Below are 9347 nucleotides of genomic sequence, written 5' to 3' on the forward strand. Positions count from 1 at the left end.
CAACGAACTGATACTTTTTGCTGCAGATAATCTATGTTAGTCCAGCTCTTATTGTTATATTCTCCTCCGTTATTCGGCATCAGGCATGAATATGAATCTTCGATCATTCATTTTTGTTGAGGTCTCTTCCCATATGTGTGTGAGGGGCATTGTTCCACATCGGTAGAATAATAGTGAATGGATCCACTTGCTTGTGGACCAGTCTTATGCACCTAGTTTCAGCTGGTTTGACTTCACCAGTCTTAACATTCTCCTCATCAAAAGCACTTTAAAAAGTCGCTACACATACCAAATTGAAGCAAATGACAACGTTAAAATCATAATAGTTCAGTGGCAGAGCCAAAAAAAAATGGTTTATGGGGTCTGCTAGCTGAATAGTTTATCAACAGTGGAAAATTGGTAACCCGGGCTCTATAATGTTGTTGTTGTGAGCGGAACACCCGACTTCTTCTCCATACCATTCATGAATTAACCACTAGGCAAAGCCAAATATTGTGACATATTTAAACATTTAAGTTTTATTTTCGTGGAATGTGAAATATATTATAACTAATTAATATGATACTGTAATTCATTACAAATTATTACACCAATCTACCAATTACAAATCAACAACTCCCAACTAACTAGTCAAACTTTGGTTCCCAACTTCCCACGGTAATTTATGAGCTTTCAAGGACCAAACTCTATCCTTACACCGTGTGCAAACATCCCGCTTAATAAGTGTAGAGGGTGAGATCATCATAGCTTCCAGTCTACAAATGTTCCTAGTATGCCAGAGATGGTACCATACCGCCACTATGGCTGCAAACACAATTTGTTTCTTCATAAGAGATTTGTACCTCCATTTTATACACCAGTCAATAAGTCCAGTAGTAGGAAAGTCAATCTCAAGCCAAGCTCGCAAAAGATCCCAACATAGCTGGACTGAACTAACAGTCATAGAGCAAATGTTGATGAGTCTCTAAATGATTATGACAGAAAAAGCAAGCACCATCAGAAATCATGCCAAAATTGAGCAACCTTTCCCGGGTCATAAGCCTCTTATGGACAACCAACCAGCCAATGAAAGAGTGTTTAGGAATACTGGTTTTATTCAAGATCAGTGGGCAACAATGAACCTTATTCTGCTGGTCACAAAACCCCTGATATTGACACAGAGTACACACCATTGTTGTCAAGCCACTTACCATTAGTATAACCAGGTTTCATAATATCTCTTACCTCGCAAATCTTGCGCCAAGTCCAACTTGAATTAGCAGTAGAGATGTACTCATGCCATTCTCTTCCTTTCATATAGACATGATCCACCCATTTAATCCACATACGATCTGCTTTTGCTGCCAGCCACCGGGTATACTTTTCTATAACAACCTGATTCCATAGCCTAGCATTCACAATGTCCAATCCTCCATACCTCTTCTCATTGCAAATCTTCTCTTATGTCATAGTGGGGGTTTTCAAATACTGATCAGACCCTGACCATAGGTAATTCCTGCAAACCCCCTCAATTCTATCAATAACAGTAAGGGGAATCACAAAAACTCTAGTCGAGTATGTATGCAGGTTTAAGCATTTAAGTTAAACTACATTTCAGCATGAAAACACACGACTATCATTGGTAGATTGGTAGATTGTGTTGTACACATTACTTTCCTTACGTGCGCAAATGGTTTGAGGTCCGACTTTAGAACTTTTTGGCTAAATAGTGTTATTTAGCAAAATAATTAGATTTTTAGGGTTGATTTTAAACTATTTGGGGTGAATGGGTCCACGTCATCGGTATATTTTTTTTTTCTAGTTTTTAGTTGAAGCCACCGAGCTTCTTAGCGGCTTATATCTATATCATTTATAAGTTCATGCAATGTGTATTTGCTATACAGATATATTAAAGCCGCTTGGAAACTAGGCGGCTTATCCTATTTCTACTCTCTAAAAGTTGCAGGTTGCAGCATGAATGCATGTGGAGCTCTATATAGAGAAGAGATCAACTAAGGCCATTATATCATATTAAGTCCATAAGTCCTAATGTGGGCGGTTGGATCAAGCAAACCAATGGCCAAGATTACGCAGTCAAACCCCACTCAACTAATATTTTTGATTTACCTCTCTCCTCTTACCCACTAACCCATGCATGCTACACAGTTATGTCCATCAGTCCATCATCATTTTCCTCCTCATTTTCTAGACAATTCAAAACAACTTGCGGTATTTTTCCCTCTATTTCCTGTCATTTCGTCTTCCTTTTCTTTCTTCACATTGCTGATAACTTCATTTTCATCACTACCAATTAAATTCCAGCTCAATAGACGCCATTTTCATCACTACCAATTAATTCCAACTCTCCTGCAAACTCGTCTGTCTCCATTTTTTTATAAGGTATTTTTTCCATTCCTTATTTAGTGATTTGTACTTTGTTTTTTTGTTAATTATTGCCTTTGTTAAACTATCATAAAAAGAGTTCATTTGATTTTTCAATTTTCAATTATGGGTTTACTGATGTTGATTTGTTCAATTGTTAATTATGGTTGTGCAGATCAAATTCGAGTTCATTTGATAATTAACAATGGTTTTTGCCAAGAAAAATGCCAAGAAAACTTCCAAGAAATCTAAATCAAAGGTAAAAAATCTCGTCTTGTTGGTATAACTCTTATAGAATGATGTATAACTTCAATTAAATATATGCATAATTTTAATCCCAATTGTTTGTCATCTACAGATGGATGTTGTAGAAAGTATTGACAAGGGACTTGATATCCAGGTTAAAAGTTTTGATTTTTATTTATACTTTACTAGATGTATAACTCTGGTTACTAAATGTATAACTTTAGTACTCAATATGTATAACTCTGGTTACTAGATGTATAACTCCGGTTACTAGATGTATAGCTCTTCTGATTCTGTGACCAACTCTTCTTTCATAATGTCAAACTCTAATGGTTATATGTATAACTCTACTTCTAATTAGTTTCTATGCCTGGAGTTATAAAATATATGCCTAGAGTTATACATTTTATACCTGGATTTATACAATATATAGCTAGAGTTATACAGTATATGACTAGAGTTATACAATATATACTTTGGAGTTATACATTAGATGCCTGGAGTTATACCTAGAGTTATACCTGAAGTTATTCCTGGAGTTTTACATTATCGTATATGCTTACGAGTTATACATTTTATGGCGAGTTATACATTCTATGGCTAGAGTTATACATTATATGACTTTAGTTTTCAGAATGTCTAACTTTTGTTATTATATGTATAACTGTACTGTTATTCTGTATAGCTAACTTTCCTGATTATCTCTTCTTTTGAATGGTTAAAAGTACCAAAACTTGACAAGGGAGCTGATTCCAAGGGTAAAAGTTTGACTTTTGTTATAATCAGTCATTTGTTGTATAACTCGATTTCATGTTGAATAACCTGTCATAATGTATAAATCGGAGTTATACAATATATGCCTAGAGTTGTACATTTTATTCCTGGAGTTATACAATATATGCCTAGAGTTATACAAAGTATATGCCTAGAGTTATACAAAGTATATACTTGAAGTTATACATTTTAATAATAGAGTTATACATTCATGGCTAGAGTTACACATTATATAACTTTAGTTTCAGATTGCCTAACTTTTGTTATTATATGTATAACTCTCTTGTTATTCGTATAACTCTCCGATTATCTCTTCTTTTGAATGGTGAAAAGAATTTTGGATTTTATAGAAATTTGATTTAACAAAATTTTGGTTATACATAATCTGAATCCCTATTTGTTTGTCACTCTGAGATGGATGATGTACCAAATCGAGAAGGGACCGATTCCCAGGTTCAAAGTTTGACTTTTTTATAATCTGTTGTCATTTGTTGCATAACTCGATTACATTTTGAATAACCTCTTTGTCGAATGTATAACTCTTGATATTTTCTCGATTAACTCTACTATCGAATGTATAACTTTACTTATATTTTGTATAACTCGACTATCTATTGTATAACTTTAATTCACAGTATGTCCATTTCTTTGTTGCAAATATCTCTAATTGCAACTACAGTATGTCTAATTTTTTGTGTTGTCCTTGTTTTTCCCCAGATAGTTGAGGCCAAGCCAAGGGTTAAGAGGGTGCATGAAATCACGGTTTTGTGTCGACCTCAAAGGCTTGTCTCTCTCATTGAAAAGCTTAATGAGGATCGGTGTCCATTTGTTAAGAAAATTGGGTTTGGTGGCCTTTTGGAGCTTAAGATTAGCAACTTCCCACTTGCACACGTTCGCCTATTCTTGGAGTCCTTCTCGATGGTTCATATGTGTTCGGGGCTTCTCGGAAGAAGGAGTTTATGATCGGTAAGCATGACGTGCATGATCAAGCTGTCTTGATACCTTTTGGACCCAACCGTCTCCCGTTGGTGCCTACTGGTTCGCAGAAGGGGTCCAACGATCCCGAGAATAAGGAGCTGAAGGACAAATGGCGGCAAGCTTACGGGGTGGGCAATGCAAATAGTTCAATAAGTTTAGGGAAAGTTCACAAGCAACTTATGGAGTACGAGGAGGCAGACGATCATTTTTGTCGGCTATTTGTTTTGTTCTGTATGTCTTTATTCCTCGCACCCACCCCAAACAACGGGATAGATTTGAAGCTGTTAAGGACTGTAGAAGATCCTAAAGCCATTCCGCATTTTGACTGGTGCTCTTATATTTTGGAAATAATGGTGAAAGCGGGGACATACTGTAAAAAGGGGGTAACGATGTTGGGTGGCTGTATCCCCTTCCTCATGATAAGCTACTTTCAGCGATATGATTACAAGGGTAGGCCGTGCCCCCACGATCTACCTTTGATTAAGCATTGGGATGAAACTTCGCTTGTAGATAGGGTAAAATTTGAGGTGGCTCAAGGGGGATTGGGTACTTTAACTTTGTCTAAGACCAGGTATCCGAGGTGCCTTCAAGATCCCTCTTATAGAAGGAGTTTGGACAGTATCAGCCTCAGCGACCCGCGTGAACCCAAACTCTTTGTTGCTATCAGGCCCCCACCCCCTCTCTCCCGCTCAACTTCTAAGAAGAAGTTCATTCAGATAGAACTACCAAACAGTGTCGAGGATGACCAGGAATTGAAAGCTAGAAATTTGTCGATGTAAGTTCAAACTATTATATATTTTTGCAGATTGATTCTGTTTTCAAATTTGAACGTACCCATCTATTATAATATAACTAACTTATTGTACTTATTCAGTGCAGCGTACTCACGAGCTTTATCTACAGATGCAAAGGAACGCTATTGTGTTCTATTCATGGTACGCAGATGCAACCGCAAGGATCAAAGTCAGTAACTAGTGATCGACGGGCCTAAATCCTAGTCGGGCCCTCAAGAATTCTTTGAGGGTGAAAAGATTCAAAAGTACGTCATTGAAGGTAAGCAGTTGTAGAAAGGTGAAGGTTTTTGTTGGTCACGCTCCTGCATTTGGAGAGGTAGTTAGTGAGTCCCCCAAAAAATATGACGGAATCGATGCATCTACGCGTCAAATAAGTGAAGTTCTGTATAGTCTCGCCAATGATGGGGGTGGCAGGGGTGGTAACCCTCATGCTGAGCCGCGCGGAGAGTCGGACAAGGCCGACGCGCCAACGAAATCAGTTGCAGTTTCATGGTCAAAGATTATGGAGGAAGTGGGAGGTGATACAGTAGTTTCTAATCCGTTGTCAGATGCTAGCCCAGGGTTAGAGGATCAAGTTGTGTGCACCCCCGTCCAAACTGTCAGAGAGCTGTTGTTGGAGGCGAATTACACCGAGGAGGAAATTGACCAAGCTTACGGACGGTCAGAGGACGCTGAAGCTCGACCCGGGGTAGGTTATGAGGTGCATGAGCACGTTCATGCGGAGGGATTGAAAGAAAATGTTGAAAATGTTAAAAGATTGTCAGACATTGACCATAAAAGATTATCAGACATTGTAGACCAAGTTGACGGACGGTCAGAGGATGCTGAAACTCGGCCCGGGGTAGGTGATGAGGTGCATGAGCAAGTTCATGGGGAGGGATTGAAAGAAAATGTTGAAAGATTGTCAGACAATCAACCGTCAGATAAGGAGATGGAAAAATCTACGGTCCCATCATTGCCAATGGAGACACAAGAATTGATGGAGTGTATGTTTTCTACTGCTGAAATCAAGGAAGCTTTATGTGGACTTCCAGCGTACGGGAGTGGTCCTGGTGGCGAGGTAAGTTTGTTAATTTGCGCTAAATACTTTTTATACATTCGTTTTTTTTAATTGGTCGTGTATAACTCTAAGTTGATAAAGTATAACTTTGTTGAAACTTATGATGAGGCCTTGTAACTGTAGTGCCTATTTGTATAACTTTATCTTTCATTCTGTGCAACTGCAACGGCCGTTTGGTACAACTCTTAACCATATGTGTATAACTCTAACTCAAATATGTATAACTCTGATAGCATATTTTTAATACTTCACACATGTGTATAACTCTTGCCCTTCTATGTATAACTGTAATTCATTGGGTCTGTAACTCTGTGACCTCTTTGTATCACTTTTAGAGTTATACCTGTAAATTTTTTGATACAAAAGCATGGTGTTTAATTTTATTATTTTTCATTCAGGCCACTGTTCAAAAGGATGTAATTGAGAATGTTGAACAACATTCCAACAACGGGGGTGAAAACGTAGATGTTGTCGAGGGTGCGGAGGTCACCCCGGAGGATCCTTCAACGGAATTGAGTGGAAATCAAATCCCTCTGACTTTCATGAGCACGGCAGATGTGAATGAGGCATTTGCCGGGGTTGAGGAGCGAACGATTGGTGCGGCCAAAGAAGGTGTGGTAGTTGAAATCGCTGGTGCTAGGGTTGAGCCGGTTGCACCAGCCCCACCCCCTATTTATGTGCCGCGATGTGACATGATCCACCATCCTTTCTTACTGCATTCAACTGCCCCCTTCCGTGTATGGACATTGTACCTGAGAACCTAGGTTGTTCTCAGGATTGCGGGGCACCGAACCCGACCAAAGACACGTATGCTCACGATTCTTTGCGATTTAACAAGGAACGTTTCAGGACGGTGTTCAGGGTGAGGAAGGATGTAATGGATTATGTCTTTGATCAATTCCACGTCCATAATAAAGAGTAAGTAAAAGATAAGTTTTACCTATATTTCAATACGACAGTGAAACAGGCCATGAATCTTTACCCTTGCTGCGTGTCTCATTTTGCTAATCCTTTGTAGGGAACAATTGGTCACATATTATTGTTCTCCAGACGTTGATATCCGGGTCTCAGATTATGGCCAATGTCACCGACTGCTGGTCTGTACTACTCAATCAGCTTACGCACGCGAACACCGCAGCTGTTGCAAGTTCGCGCTGTTTCTTTGGCCTAGGTCACGCTGTAAGTGTGCTCGAACTCCGCAAGTTATTTTGTGACAAACTGTACGTAACTTGTGATACAAGCTGCCAACCCCCGTCTATCATTTTTATAGGACCTAGCAATTGCAATTTGGCAAGGCAGGAAAAAAAACTTGGTTGTTGATCATTCTGAAGGCTTTTGTGCCTCGTGGGACATGTGGCAAGAGTCGTGTTCTAGTCCATTCCAACTGGACTCTGATATGGTGAGCTCAGATATCAATATAGAGACATTTCCATACTGGAATTATACATTATTTGCCTAGAGTTTTATAGTATATGCTTAGAGTTGTACAATATATGCTTTTGAGTTATACATTAGAGGCCTGGAGTTATACCTAGAGTAATACCTGGAGTTATACACTATACTGTATATGCTTACAGTTATACATTTTATGGCTAGAGTTATACATTCTATGGCTAGAGTTATATATTTTATGGCTAGAGTTATACATTATATAACTTTAGCTTTCAGAATGACTAGAGTTATACATTTTAGGGCTGAAGTTATACATTATTTGCCTAGAGTTATACAGTATATGCTTAGAGTTTTGATGAGTGGCTAACTTCACTCCATAACTCTAGGCATAGAATGTATAACTTTAACCATAGAATGTATAACTCACTGCACATAATGTACAACTGTAAGCATATACTGTATAACTCTAGGCATCTGCTTACTGCACAAAATGTACAACTGCAAGAATATACTGTATAACTCTAGAAATTGAATGTACAACTCTAGACATATAATGTATAACTCTAACCATAGAATGTATAATTCCAATTATGCACAATATGTATGCCTTTAATCTGCTAATTATGTTTTATAACTCTTAGACTTTTGGTGCATGTTTGTTGGTTTTCGTCCCGGTAAGCACTGGCGATCAAGATCATTACTCTTGCATTTGCATAAATTTCCTCTCTGAGCAGATCGAGTACCTTGATAATCGTTCTTACGAGGACGATCTTCTGAAATTACCGTACGGAGGGATTGCGCGTATTACTGTAAGTCTTATAAAACTGGTGACTAGATTAATTATCAGCTCCATTGTTTTGTTAATTGGTCTTCCCCTTTTAAACGCCTTGCCTAACTTCTGCCAGGCTGACACAATGGGAAAGTATATGGCCTACAAAGGGCTCGACAAAGGGAAGAAATTTGAAGGGTTTCCTTTTGTCAACATTAAATTAAACTGGCAGGGATCAGGGTATCATCAATGACGTGGTCTTTACGTCATGGTTCATATGTTCTTTGCACCGTGGAGAGCCATTCGACTGTACCATAGGGACAAAGGACAGCAATGACCTCATGTGAGCGGAAATTGCTGCCACCCTTGTCCTCAGTGACATTAACGTGGACAGGGAAGCTGTGTTATCTAGGGTAACAACTTTTAAGGAGCTTAAAGACCGTGAAATGGAGGAGCTGCGTGATAAACGAGAGGTTAGGCAAGCAACACAAGTGGAAGGAAGAGAGGTCTTTGGAATTGCCGGAGAGAACAGTTCGCTAAACGCCCTTGCTCTAAAGTCGTTCAAGCTATCGACTCCACCTTCCAAAGTAGCCCTCGGGGCCGGACGCCGTCTAGTCGGGCCCTCTCGGTGTTAATAGCCGCTCTCGGGGTAAGGGCGATGGCCTTGGTTGCACCACATATTGCGGGGAACGGACGCCGACCTTACAAACGGTGGTCGCCAAGATCTTTGAAGTTGAACAAGGCATTATTTAGGGATATCCCGGTGTATCGCAAACAAGTGGCTGATTACGTTTTCCTTGATGACTACAAATTTCCAAATGGGTAAGCTGTCTAAAATCCTAATGTTTTATCATATTAAGTTTTATCAATATAGAGACATTTCCATACTGGAATTCTACATTATTTGCCTAGAGTTTTACAGTATATGCTCAGAGTTGTACAATATATACTTTGGAGTTATACATTAGAGGCC

General features: G+C 39.0%; 1 long non-coding RNA gene across 1 annotated transcript; it reads left to right on the forward strand.

Moving 5' to 3' along the window:
• The first annotated feature begins 7051 nt into the window (after window positions 1–7051).
• On the forward strand, window positions 7052–7609 carry LOC141632184 (uncharacterized). Its single transcript, XR_012537768.1, has 3 exons — window positions 7052–7131; window positions 7232–7392; window positions 7484–7609. It is a non-coding gene; the product is annotated as an uncharacterized LOC141632184 (long non-coding RNA).
• The last annotated feature ends 1738 nt before the right edge of the window (window positions 7610–9347 follow it).

Source organism: Silene latifolia, chromosome 2 (assembly GCF_048544455.1).
Source record: "Silene latifolia isolate original U9 population chromosome 2, ASM4854445v1, whole genome shotgun sequence".
Lineage (NCBI taxonomy): Eukaryota > Viridiplantae > Streptophyta > Magnoliopsida > Caryophyllales > Caryophyllaceae > Silene > Silene latifolia.